This window comes from Azolla caroliniana, unplaced genomic scaffold (genome assembly GCF_043228905.1).
Source record: "Azolla caroliniana isolate FFs.n. ecotype wild unplaced genomic scaffold, voAzoCaro1.0.p SCAF_6, whole genome shotgun sequence".
NCBI lineage: Eukaryota > Viridiplantae > Streptophyta > Polypodiopsida > Salviniales > Salviniaceae > Azolla > Azolla caroliniana.
Window position 1 is genome coordinate 11,884,826 of NW_028230441.1, and position 14,255 is coordinate 11,899,080.

General features: G+C 44.2%; 1 pseudogene; it reads left to right on the forward strand.

The window, feature by feature from the left end:
* The first annotated feature begins 10,019 nt into the window (after nucleotides 1–10,019).
* LOC147863094 (glucosamine 6-phosphate N-acetyltransferase pseudogene) lies at nucleotides 10,020–10,713 on the forward strand (annotated as a pseudogene).
* The last annotated feature ends 3,542 nt before the right edge of the window (nucleotides 10,714–14,255 follow it).

Consider the following 14,255-nt stretch of genomic DNA (forward strand, 5'->3'; position numbering starts at 1 on the left):
TTTGTCTAGAAAAGTGTAGAGCGTACCGGCTAACCTTGAATCCGGCAAAGTGTGTATTTGGCGTGTCTAGTGGAACCTTATTAGGACATATTGTGAGCCAGGAAGGTATTGCAATCAACCCGGACAAAGTGAAAGCCATATTAGAAGCACCGGCGCCGACAACGGCAAAGGTATTGAGTCGGTTCTTAGGCCAGATCCGGTGGCACAGCCGGATGCTCCGATACTTGGCCGACCTGGCTACACCATTGCATGCCGCCGTACATCGGACACCATTCCAGTGGACCGACACTGAGGTTAGGGCATATAGGGCCCTCAAGGTACTATTGTCGCAAGCATCGGTAGTGCAGCCTCCGGATTGGAGTAAAGAATTTCATGTATTCGTGGACGCCTCCGACATCGCAATCGGAAGCGTATTGATGCAGCTTACGGAGCCAAAGTGATACCGGCCAGTGTACTATGCCAGCCGAAAGCAATCCCAAGCGGAACTACTCTACTCTACCACGGAACGGGAAGCTCTAGGGATGATCTACAGTGTGACAAAGTTTCGGCATTATTTATTGGGAAGGAAGTTTTCCTTCCATGTAGATCATTCGGCACTCCTTTACTTGGTGTCCAAGGCGTCACTCACCGGTAAGTTGGCCCGGTGGACCTTACTATTACAGGAGTTCGAGTTCGAAATATTCCACCGACCCGGGATACAGCATGCCGTAGCAGATTACTTAAGCCGATTAGAGTCCGGAGAGACAGGTGACGGAGTAGCGGACGAGTTTCCGGATGCGGAGCTGTTTCGAGTCACTACGGAAACGGCAACAGATGAGACGGTGGCACAGGAAGACAAGTGGCTCACAAATATGCACCAGTTTCTAAGCACAGGACTGCCTCCGGAAGAGATGAACCAAGACGAAAGGAAACGCCTGGCGATGCAAAGCCGACATTTCTGCTTACTGCAAGACACACTTTACCACAAGGGCGCGGACGGCATATGGAGACGGGTTGTGCGCAACGATGAAAAGGACCTCATACTGAAGGAAGCCCACTGCGGAGTTGCCGGAGGTCACTATGCCAGAGATGCGACGGCCAGGAAAATATGGCAAAGTGGCCTATGGTGGCCAACGACATTAAGAGATGCGGTACGGTACGCAAAAGAATGTGACCTATGCCAGCGAATGGGCCAGCCAACGGAGCAGGCTCGTATGCCACACCAGCCTGTACTACCACTCGAGCCATTCGAGAAGTGGGGCCTGGACTTTGTTGGACCGTTCAAACCACCGGCAATGAGAACAGGTAATCGGTACGTCATCGTCGCGACGGATTACTGCACGAAATGGGTGGAGGCCAAAGCCTTAAGAGATAACACCGTTGCGTCAACGGCAAAATTTCTATACGAGTACATCTGGTGCCGTTACGGATGCCCAATCGAATTAATAAGCAACCAAGGGGGGCACTTTCTCGGCCAAGTAGTTGAAAGCCTAACGACATTCTATGCCGTTGTCCATAAACGGAGCACGCCATACTATCCGCAAGCAAACGGGTTAGTTGAATCGACGAACAAAACGCTCCAGAATATCCTCCGGAAGATCGTCAACGAAAACCGAACGGATTGGGATACCAAGCTACATAGCGCACTTTGGGCATACCGGACGGCATATAAAACGAGCATCCGAACAACACCGTTCCAGTTAGCGTTCGGACTAGAGGCGGTAATGCCGGTGGAATTCCAAGTACCCAGCTTACGGATCCAGCTACGGGAACGGCTGAACGAGAAGGAGTCGAAGGCAATACGGTTAACAATGTTGTGTGAACTCGAGGAACAACGACTGGCAAGCATCCTGCACTTAGAATTGGAACAACGGCGACGGAAAGCATTTGTCGACCGGCACAGGAAAGGAAATGAAAAAATGTTCGCAATCGGCAGGCCCGTGTTAGTATTTCAGACCCGGATGGGCAAGATGCCGAGAAAACTACGGTTTAGATGGACCGGCCCGTATTGGCTGACATGTGAGTATAATGGGTCCTACCAGTTAGGGACACTTGCCGACGAAGTGCTAGGCAAATGGGTCAACGGATTCCGATTGAAGCCATATAGAGGATCGATGCCTAAGAACCCATTTGAGCAAAGGACCAACACTTGTGAGGGGAACGACAACCACCAAGACGGAGGAGACGGCAAGCCGGTAACAGGGGAGAATGAGGTGACGGCAAACCGTAATGAGGCCGGTAAGGGTCCGATAGGACCAACGGACAACTAACCTCACACCACATTAAAATTTATCAAAAAAAAAAACAAAAAAAGCGAAGTAATCATGCAAAAGCGAGGTATGAATGGACGAAAGAGCGAGGAGCGAAAAGGTACGTAGTGGGCATTTAAGCGCCACCACAGGACATAATGCTATTTTAGTACACGACGTGCACACACTCGAAAAAGGCGCCAGAATGCACAGAGAAAAACCACTGCGCGTGGAGACCCTCTACTTTCGCGAACCCAGGAGCACAGAAGCACCAAGGCGCTGCAAGATCATCAGACGAGAACCTACGCACAGAGAACCCCCGCCTTCTGAACTCTCTCTCTCACTCTCACTCTCATCACCAGCCAACCTCGCCACCATAATCTGACCTCGACACAGACATGGACCTGCAAACGTTGTCGGAAGCCGCTAAGAAATGGCTAAAGCAACACGGGCTCGAGGTTTTCTTGACGATTATGGAGGTACCGCCACACAAAGAAGCCGACAAGGTGATCAAAGAAATCGACACAGAGGTCATAACGGATGAGGCGATCCGTGCGTTAACAGGCCTTCCGGAGGGAGGCATATTCACGATTGACAATCCAACCTCGGAGCAACTCATCAAGTATTTTGGTGAGTACTCCCTAGCCAGCAAGGGCTACCGAACACAGGGCGGCGGAGATATGTTGTTCCGCGAGATTGCTCGTGTGCTCCACGAATACGGCCATGTGTACCCTAGACCCTTTGTCATGCCGCAGAACTGGGCAGGGATGATCATTGCCACCTATGAAGGGATCAAGGTGGATTGGCCGGTATTGATCGCAGACGGTTTGTGTGCGGCGAACGAGATCGTCAGAGGCAAAGACGGCAAAGAAGGCCGAGACGGATGGAGGATATGGCATGCCGTAACGCAGTGGCTCACCTTGCTTGTGCCACCCGTCCAGCCCGTCCAACCCAAGAAGCGGGGAAGAGTGGCGGACGGCACCCCAAAGACCACTTCCAAAAGACAACAGTTGTTGGCCTCTAAGGCCACTAAGGGGAAGGCGGTGGAGGCACAACAGGCGGGAAAGGAGAGCGCCAGCCGGAAGCAGCCAACGGATGCGTAGGAGGAACCACCGGTACGGCCCGTAAAGGTTACACTCCGCCGACCGGTGAATAGAGAAGCGAACCCCTTGGCGGCAAAACTCAATGCCGGGACTCAGGAAGAGGAAATAGAGGAGGAGCCTACGGAGCACCTCCAGCGACGGTCGTCGGCAAGGACCGTTGAGGCAGCCGGGAAACGTTTGGACCCTCAGACGGAGGGAACACCGGCTCCCCATACTGAGACTCCCATGCCAAGGGAGGAACCGGAACCGGTGCGCACGACACCGGAATCAAAAGCCCCTACACCACCGGCACCACCGGCAAGTCCCATTCCGCCAGAGCCGGAAAGGTTAATACAGCTTCCCTCGGCCAACCAAGAAGAAGCGCAAGGGGAACCAGGATAGCAGGGTGGTCCACGGGCAGAAACGGAATTGCAACTCGGTGCAATCAGGCGGGACCACCCATCTACAAGCGAGCCCATCTGTCAAACCTCCGTGCAAGCACAACAACAATGCACCGGTAGCCTATGGCTCCGGTGGATAGGTGAATAGATTGCCGGAGCAGTGGGGTATATTGAGGCGGAAGAAAGAGCGCAAAGCGAACGGTTGCTTGTCACAACCGAACAACTAGAGACGGCCCGGTCTAGAATCCAGTGCCTTGAAAAAGACTTGGATCAGGTCATGGGAGAGATGGCCAAAATGGCCTTAACGGCAACACAGATCCAATCACCGGTGACTCTGGTAACTGTACAGAATAAAGAAACAGATCAACCTGTACATACCAATAAGACCCCAGCAACGGAAACCGTTCCAGAGAGAGATGCAGCGTAAGCCCAGGAGCTTGCGGAATTGAGAGATGAACTTGCCGCACAAGAAGCGCTAAGGAGCCGGGAACGGGAATTGAAGACAACGGCCAAAGCCAAATTAAAGACGACTGCTGAGAACCTCCGCCGGGCAGAGGAGAGCCTCCGGAAAGGCCATCAAGTGTACGATCGGCTACGGGAGGAAAAAGACAAAGTGCTGCAGGAAAAGGACAAGCTGCGGAAGACGGCGGAAACGGAAATTGAACGGCTAAAGGAAGAGCTCTGCCAGCAGAAGGACCGCGAGGACCGGGCTCGTCGACAGATCAACGCACGGCTCAAGCAAAAGACAGATGATTTTGAGCACCTGCACCGGGACTTCAAACAGCTGGAAACGGAGCATAAGGAACGGATGGCCGAACTCCAGCAGGAAGTTGATCGGACCGCGACGGCGATCGCCGACGAACGTGTGGAAAATACAAGATGGTTGGACGAGGCGGAGAAGGTCTAGATGGAGCTCTAGAAGTAGCAGCAGGAAGAAAAGGAGAGAGCGTCAACAGTATTGCAAAAATTACAAAGCACATATCAAAGGCAATTGACGCATTACAAGGAGCAGGCGGAAGACAATGTCAAAATCATCAAGCAATTGAAGGAGGAACGACAAGCTGCGCAGATCAAATCGCAGTTGGGAACGGACCGGATTCAGTGCATCCTCCGGGCAAATGGCTAAATCAGACAAAACGCTTGATTGACGAAAGCTCCGTAAGATGGTGGACAAAGTGGGCACAAAATGCGGCGGAACTCCAATTGCTACGGGTAGACGTGGCAAACCGGCGGAAGGAAGGAGATGATTGTTACACGTTGACTTCTGAGGACTTCACCGCCATACGGGACGAGCTAGCCGACTACTTCCAAGTCTTGGTGGATGAACAGTTGGCACAGGTCCGGAAACTCGTAGCTCAGCTAGACGATGATAGGCTGGACGCTCAAATCCAGTTTGAAAGTTACGAGCGGTCTCGGGTTCGGGAAGAAAAAGCACGGGAAGCGGCAACGGTTAACCTTAGTGATGAGGAACCGTCGCAAGCCGAGGGCCAGGCCGGAACCAGTCAACCGGAGACCACTACGACGGAGGGAGCAACGACGGAGACGCCGGTGTCAGAGCAACAAACGGAGGAGCAGCCGCAACAACCACCAAAGGACCCGTTGCAGCAGCCATCAACAGAGCAGCGACAGCAACCACAACAACAACAACAACCAATTCTAGATGAACCATTGGAGAATCTCGAACAAAGCATTCTGGATATTTTGGACGAAGAATAGCAAGGGTCGGATGTGGATTCGACATACAAGGTACTGTCCCACGGGCGTGCCATGTGTTACCGGCCGGCAAAGGAGTCCAGAGTGTGAAACGGGGAGTTATTTAATTGTTAGGAATGGTTCTAAGTAAGCTATGAGTGTGGACGGACGGACCGAAATCAGAATGCCGTTCCGGATCCGGACCGATCCCGAACAGGTGCGGATGGCACCGTTTTGTACTACAGACCGGAAACCTATTTAAAGGCCCGGATACAATGTAATGAGCAGCGGTTAATTAATAAAGCTTAGTGTTTTTATCTCTCTGTGTTAATTGCCGTTCTGCATTCATTGTTATATCTTACGCGTGTGATTATTAAGGACGATCTTACTAAGTAGCCTAATTAAGTCGAATTAATTGTTGATTCTAATCCTCTTGCCGTAACACCCCTTTGATGAAGTGTCTTCAGTAGACACCCCGTGTTAGGCCATTGTCCGGCCTAAGAGTTAACAGAGACATGTCGGATTGAAGAAGCACCCCATGCCGGAGTGAAGGGGGAGTTTGTTAGGAAACGGGTCCCTCCGGATGGGAAGTAAGCACAATGCAGATTGGAGTTCAGAGACCTAGCCTTGGATGAGAAGGAGTCAAAGCCGGATGGAGGAGTGTGAGCTGAATCAAATAGATCCAAAGTAGAAGGGAAACCGAATCCAAAGACGCATCTGGATATGGCCATATTTGTAATTAGGTTTTATCGTGCCTATTTGGGCTAGATTTGTAAATAGTCTATAGGATGTATTAGTATAAATAGGGCAAATCATTAATGGAACAGTCATTTTATCTAGCATAGAGAGAGAGAGAGAGAGAGAGAGAGAGAGAGATTGGAACTCCTTTGTATCCATCAGCCAGATGAAGAAGAACTCAAGGTCATTGCCTTGCAACTTCTTGTTGGAAATAAAATTAGGCTTAGTGTATAGTCACCTTCGAGTATACTACGTATTGTACACTAGTAGAACTCCTTTAGTTTAAGTTCTATTTTTTACTTAATTTTATTTTAGTTATGATGATTAGATAAATACTCTTTTGTTGTAAACCAATTGTCTCATGGGCCAAATTTGGCCTTAGAGGACGTTAATATATCTTTCTTTCTTCTTCTTTCTCATATAGTGATTCTGTTCGGAGTTTGTGGACTCCCGTGGTTTTTCCCTATTAGGGTTTCCACATTAAAATACTTGTGTCTCTGTACTTTGGTTTTTCGTCTTCTATTAATTTCTGCCATTTTTTATCTCTTCACCCGCGTACACACATGATAACTGGTTGTGGTCGATCGATCCGCATCAGTCAAGACCATACCGCTCGAGGAGCCTTCCCTCTGAGATCTCCCAGTTGCGACAGACCGCTTACATCTTGAGCACCTCAGCGTGGATGCTCAAGGTTACGACCCTGGTTAAGTTGTTTAGTCGGCTTTCGTCTAAGATGTCCCTCATGAGTATTTCAGCCTTATAGGCCCCCTATAGGCCTCCAAATAACTTGTAACATCTCGTCCGTTAAATCTGCTTGGCGTGTCGAGGCAAGCAGAGCTCTCTCGAGCATTTACCAGGTGGTCAATGGCCACTTCCATCACTTCCGCGAGCTCATTTCCTCTTATCATATCCTCCCTTATCACCCTTTCACGTCAGGTTCATCAAAGATGTCATGGATATCCATGGCTTGCGGGTTGGCTTGAGTGGGACCACCGGGGAGGATGGTGAAAGGCGTTTACCTTGAAGCTTTGATCCATCGGATGGATCAATTCATTTCTTCTAGCGTGGATGATTTCTTGCCGCCGTCCCGGAATCCGCTTGTCCAAACGAGTTGGTGGGTCAGGCTCTCGACTTGTCTGGGCCCTCTTCCGGTCTTGACTGGCTAAACTATTTGACCCGGGTTCGGTTGACACGATCGGCCGATTCAGTCTCCGCTAATTCGTTCAGTTTGGTGGACTCCATCAGCTGAATTAGGATAACCCCAGCAGACAGAAAAAACCTTCGACCTCAAAATCCCCAAAAATAGCGAGCCCCCACAAAAGTCATCGGCCCTCCCTTTTTATAGCTTAGAAGGGGGTGGGGTCATCATTACAATGCAACCGTTACAACATTCTTTCTTGATTTCCTCACCCACTTATCACTCCCCTCTTCCTACGTGCAGCTTAACGTACACATTATATTCTATCTTTCACGTCCTATTTGCACTTTATATTCCCTATTTTTCCTAAGGTGCATGCACACACATCCCTTTTGTTTGTGCACATGTGCACATTCCCAATTCTCCCGCTCTCGGTAGTTTTTCTCGCCATTGCCAGAAATCTTCACGACAACGTTGTTGAGGTGTGAACATCATGTTGATATACTCTTGAAAGAGGAATTTTCATGTGCGTTTCGTTATTTCCATGGGTCGGGTTAGTTGTAACATTAGTACATGATGGTGTTTCTAGGATTGTTGGAGAAATACCAACACAATGTGACGTCAAATTGCTTGAATCTTGAGAGCCCATTATCACATACTCTCGTCAATCTTTATATAGGATATTGGGTGCTTGGGGATGATGCAATATATATATATTTGATAACATTGTCTTGATTTCCATCCCTTTCAAGGAATAGCTAGGAAATCAAGATGCTTTAAAGTTCTTTTTTGCAGACAAAGGTTTATCCATAAACCTTGATAGAATGTTGATTCTTCAAGACCTCTATGGTACCATGGTACATGTATACGGAAGTGTACCAGAGGATCAATGACCATTGCATTCAATTGTATATATAATACTGCATCCAAAGTGATTCCATGAATGTATTTGAGTATGGAGAACCATCCACAAATATCAACACAACATCTTTGAATTCCAAAGTGAAATGATGCCCTTTCAAATTAGACGAATTTGACATACTATTTACTTACTACAACATAACTATATGAATAAACACATTTGAGATGAGAATCAAAGCGATTATCAGCTGCCTACGAGGGCAACTGGAAGAGATTTGCAGCCACTCCAACAACGTGATCTCTGCCCGGTTGCGCTTTTGGCAGAAATGGAGGAACACACCTATGGTGATGCAAGGCGGGAGTGGCCCGAGGTGGAATTACCAGCCCCCACGTTGGTTGTTTCCTACTCACCTGCCACACCCTCTCTTCGTTGTAGGCCCCAAGAGCCGACTCGTACTAGGCAACATTGAAGGGCACCGCCTTAGATATAGGTAGCTTCTTACATTAAGTTAGGCCGCAAGGCATTGTAACTAGGCTCATCTTCTTTTACTTGATCGGAGGAAGACTCCCCGATGTGTGTATAAGTCTCCTTGTAGACTCTCTATGTAATAATCCTTCCTAACTAATGGGAAAGTAGCTTCATTTTGGAAAAACAAAACATGTATTTCACACACATGTAGTGGAGGATAGGGACGAAATTATGTACAACAAATTATCTCAGCACAAACAAAGCACAAAAAGATGATGAGAATAGACAAGAATAAATCACAAGGAGGCATGTATATTGCACTATCTTGCAATATTACCTTGCATTTGTAATGTCATCTTGTTTTAATATATGTATACACTACTTTTTTTAGGTTGAAAAATGGGAGGAAGTTATCAACACAAAAAAGGCACAATATGATGATGAGAATAGACAAGAATAAATTACAAAGAGGCATGTATATGTATTGCATTATCTTGCATTATTACCTTGCATTTATATTGTCATCTGCTTTTAACATATTGCGAAATGCACATAAAAAGGGACACCACAATATGCACTACTGTTTTCTCTCTTGATCTTTTTCTTCAATATTGTTTGCAATATATTTGTTCCCTCAATTTCTTTTACATTTACATACGTGGATTTGCATGTGCGTGTAAGCTTATGTGAGCCTTCCTCTTTCTTCTTTATTTTTTGATAGATTTGATACATGGATTTGATCTAAAATGTTGCTTATGTGAGTTTACAAAGTCTTGAAAAAGTTAGTAAACGTTTTTTGAAATAAATAAATAAATAATATATATATATATATATATATATATTTGGATCCAAAATTTTGTAATTTATTTGATTTGGTATGTGCTAAAAAAACAGTATTTGATTTAGTAGGTGCTAAATTTTTATTTTCAACATGTTCGGGTTGACATTATCGCTTGTAGGAAAGTGGCCACTTAAAATTTTAAAATTCCGATTAAGATCGCAAGAAGCAGGAAAAATTCGAGTAAGGGCTAGAGACTTTGCCCAAACACTGTGCCTGTGCCTGTGCCTGTGCCTGTGCCTGTGCCTGTGCCTGGACCTGGACCTTGTGCCCTTCCTCCATGATTTGTTTGTTTCAGATAACCGAGACATCCCTTGCAGGAAGATACATACCTCCTCATCCAGCAAGCACCATTGAAACTATCGTCTCCCTCCTACAACCTCCTATGTTTGTCCCCTCCCAATTCACCGTGGAACGAGTTACACTGTAATGTCCAGCATATGTTTTTCAGGTAAACAGTCATTCAACCCTCCTAAGATCTATGGAAATTGCAGAAAAATCCACCGCTGTTTTCTGTTTTCTGATACTCTGTGATTGTTAGCAAATTGGCCAGGCTATTTATTCCATACGTTTATGTGTGTGTGTGTGTGTGAGAGAGAGAGAGAGAGAGAGAGAGAGAGAGAGAGAGAGAGAGAGCATGGATAAGGAGTACATCATACGTCCCCTCGCTCCTTCCGATTTCTCAAAAGGATTCGTAGATCTTCTATCTAAGCTCACTACTGTTGGGAGTGTCTCAGAACCAGAGTTTACCAGAAGGTTCGAAGAGATCTTCAACATAGAGAATAACAACAGTAGCCCTCCTCCATATTTCATAGCTGTGATTGAAGATAAGGGCAGAATAATTGCATCAGGTACCCTTCTCATAGAAAATAAGTTTATTCATGGGTGTGGACGTGTTGGTCACATAGAAGATGTAGTTGTGGATGCGACAATGCGCGGCCATCACCTCGGACAACATATCATCCAGTTCTTGACAGGTTATGCCAGAGATGCCCATTGCTATAAGGTGATCCTTGACTGTAGTGAACATAATGTCGGGTTCTACGAGAAATGTGGGTACTCTAGGAAAGCTGTGCAAATGGCACAATACTTCGATTAATCCAGATATGGAGAGATGATCATTTCTGTAATATAACTCTAGATTATATTGGGAACATAGAGTTGAATCTCATGAGAAAAATGTGGGCAATATGGAAATGTTGTCCATGGTCCTTTTGCTGTAAGATGATGCTTGATTTTAATAAAACATACTGTTGAATCCTAGGAGATGCATATGGCACATTTGTAACTTCATTAATCCAGACGGATAAGCCCATTTCTGTGAGAACATAATGTTGAATGTCATGAGATAAATGTGGGCAATATGGAAATGTTGTCCATTGTCCTTTTGCTGTAAGATGATGCTTGATTGTAATAAAAAAGAATTTCATTAATCCAGACAGAGAAACCTGTTTCTGTGAGGTAGCTCTAGATGATAATGGGAACATAACATTAAATTTCATGAGATGTAATGCTGAAATATTGTCCTTATATGATGGAGTCCTTTTGCTATGAACTGATGCTTGATTGTAATGAAACATATGGTTGAATCATTGGAGAAACGTATTACACATCATGATTTGATTAATCCAAATGGAGAGTCCATTTCTGTGAGGTCGCTCTAGATGATTATAGGGATATAATGTTAAATTTCATGAGAAAATGTGGCTATTATTCAAATGTGGTGTTAAAGAATGCAAAAACTGAGGTTAAAAAGGATGGAGCAATCCTCCAACAAGAATGTACACTACATTTTGGTAACTTTTAACTGATGTTTAGAGTAAGCTGAAAAAGATTTGGCATGGTCCATTTAATTCACTTTCCTGTTTTCTAATGTTTAGTTGCACAATGGCGGAAAAATGGCAGATGATGGGTTTTGAATGTGTGATCAAAACTTGTTATAGTACATTTATGAGTATCAATTATCATTATTTAGATCCAATGTGGTTTGATGTGATGTGTCACCTATAGAAGCATATGAATGTGAATAGTCAACTTAGTTTAAGGTTTATGTTAATATTGCTTGTCATTGCTAGTGTGTTCTGTAAAATGATAGTTCTGTAAGTGTCAAGTGGAACATGCTTGATAATTGTTTGTCGGACTTAGATACATGATTACATGTAACTTAATAGAATTGCGTCTGTGTTCTTACTTGATCACTGAATTGCACTATTAGTCTAAATTTCTTTGTTATTTGAACATTGCTTGCAATGCGACAATGGATTCCACTCCTGCATTGACAATTGAATTTGCAAAGGAGCATAAATTCAAGTTGTTATGTTACTCAAAAACATTGTCCAAAACATTCCCAAGTGTTATTTGTTGGGAGGCATATGTAGAAATAAATAAAAACAGATGTATGTAGTGCAAGTGGTGGGACGGGAGAAAAGAGAATAAGGCAAAATTACATCGAGATAAAAATCAAGCCTCAACTTCCCATGAGTGAGAACACACTCTAGGATACTCAATTGTGTGAACACCCCACCTCCTTGTATCGTAACTAGTTTGTCATAGACACATATTCTTTAAGTAGTTAAGACACGACCTCTTTCCCACGAGGCGGTACTAGTGAGAGAACTTAGAGAGAAGGTGACTACATAAGCACCTTCTCTGTCTCTTTTATAATATTGGTCATTCTTGTCTCCTTATTAATGCAATGTTTTGTTTTTCTATAATCTTGAGTTCTCTCTCTCTCTCTCTCTCTCTCTCTCTCTCTCTCTCTCTCTCTCTAGATATTTCCAAATGCAAGAGATGAAAAAGAAAAACTTGTTTAAGCTCAAACCAAAATTAGCATGGGGACAACTCAAGGGTAAGAAAGAAGATGTGAAAGGTCACTTTACAAATGAAGAGATGCTAGACTATGTACAAAGGTTATATATGCATGAAGGTGTGACTCCTATGGTTGAGAAAATTGAAACTCCATGCACTACATGTATCGATATTGATGATGTCAATAAGGGAATAAAGAAGATGGCAAGTGGGAAAGCAGTAGATTCAACCTATGTCTCAAGTAAGCTTTTAAAATGGACAATGCCACACACTCATCATTGGATAATGACAATTTTAGAGCAAGCTATAAAACAAGGATTTCCAAATGATTGGCTTATGAATTGGATTAAACCAATATTTAAAGGCGGAGATAAGAATCAAGTAGCAAATTATCGTACAATAATGGTTATCTCAATTATTGCTAAATTATATAGTACTATTATGGAGCAAAAGATAAGCACATGGGCTGAGAGCACAAGCAAAAGAGCACTTGGGCAAGCCGGATTTACACTAAAACACTCCACCGTGGATCATTTGGTCACATTAAGAGTAATAATGGAAGAGAGTCGACTACAAGGAAAAACACTTTTTTGTTGTTTTGTTGATTTCAAGAAAGCTTTTGATACCGTACCACGAAGTGAGCTTTGGAATAGAATGGTAGACATTGACATGCCATTAGAGTGCCGAGTTGCGGTTGCACACCTATATGAACAAGTTAAATGCCAACTAAAAATGGATAGTGGATTCTCAAAGAGCTTTATAAGTGACATGGGGGTCAAGCAAGGATGTCTACTATCACCCACACTCTTTGGCTTATGTATTGATAAATTAGAAGAAGTGGTGAATAAGGTTGCAAGAGAAGAAGGATTGAATGGCCCCAATTTGATGCAACATGTTATCTTATTGCTTCTATATGCAGATGATGTGGTACTCTTCTCATATGATGTTGATAGTATGCAACATTTACTTGGGGTATTAGAAGAATTTTGCCATCGTAGTGGACTAGCAATGAATGTGGAGAAAACAAAAATGATGGTAGTGCAAATCATCCAACCTCATCATTACCGTATGCTCACATATAAAGGTGAACATATACAATTTGTTCAAAGCTTTAAATATCTTGGTATTGATGTACCCATCACAAATAAATGGAGTACATGCTTTGATTCTAGACTCCAAGCCGGTTGGAAATCATATTACCTTTTGGAGAACCAATGTAACCAAAGTGATACTTGTGGATGGGAAGTAAACTTAATGTTGTTCAATGCCATGGTAACTCAAGTATTGCTTTATGGAGTAGAAGTATGGGGTGGCACCATCTCTCTTAATGCATGGAACGAGATTGAGAAAATTCAAAATATGTTTTTAAGGAGGCAATTAGGAGTTAAATGCACTACCTCTTACCAAGTTATGCTCTTGGAAACGGGTGTTCAACCCATAGAACTATTGGCACTCCAAAGAGTATATAAATACATTACAAAAGTCAAGAATATGCTGAATCATCAATTACCACATCTTCCTTGGAATGTTGGATGTAAGCTACAAAAGAATCATAAAAGTAAGATTCTCTCATCTAGTTGGGTTGTTGACATAAAGAAATGGTTTAGAAGATGGGGTGTGGATGATCTTTTAGAGCTTTCAGGCAATGCTATGCAATATGTAATGATTGAGGAAAGGTTGGTGGAATCATTAAGGATGAAGTGGGAGGATGCTAAGAGGACAAAGCTAGAATACTACATTGCAAATGTCAACCCCGAATGTTGGTCTCAATATAAAGCAAGAATGTCTATTGATCGTATCCAACCTTATCTCATTACCAATATGAGTAGCAATGCTCGTAGAGCCCTTACACTACTTTGCACTCGATCTCACAAGTTAGGTATTGAAGTTGTATCATGGTATCAAAATGTAACGAATTTGAAGACATGTAAAGTATGCAATGCAGGCATGGTAGAGGATGAATGTCACTTGTTCTTCACATGCTCAACATATAGTGCAAT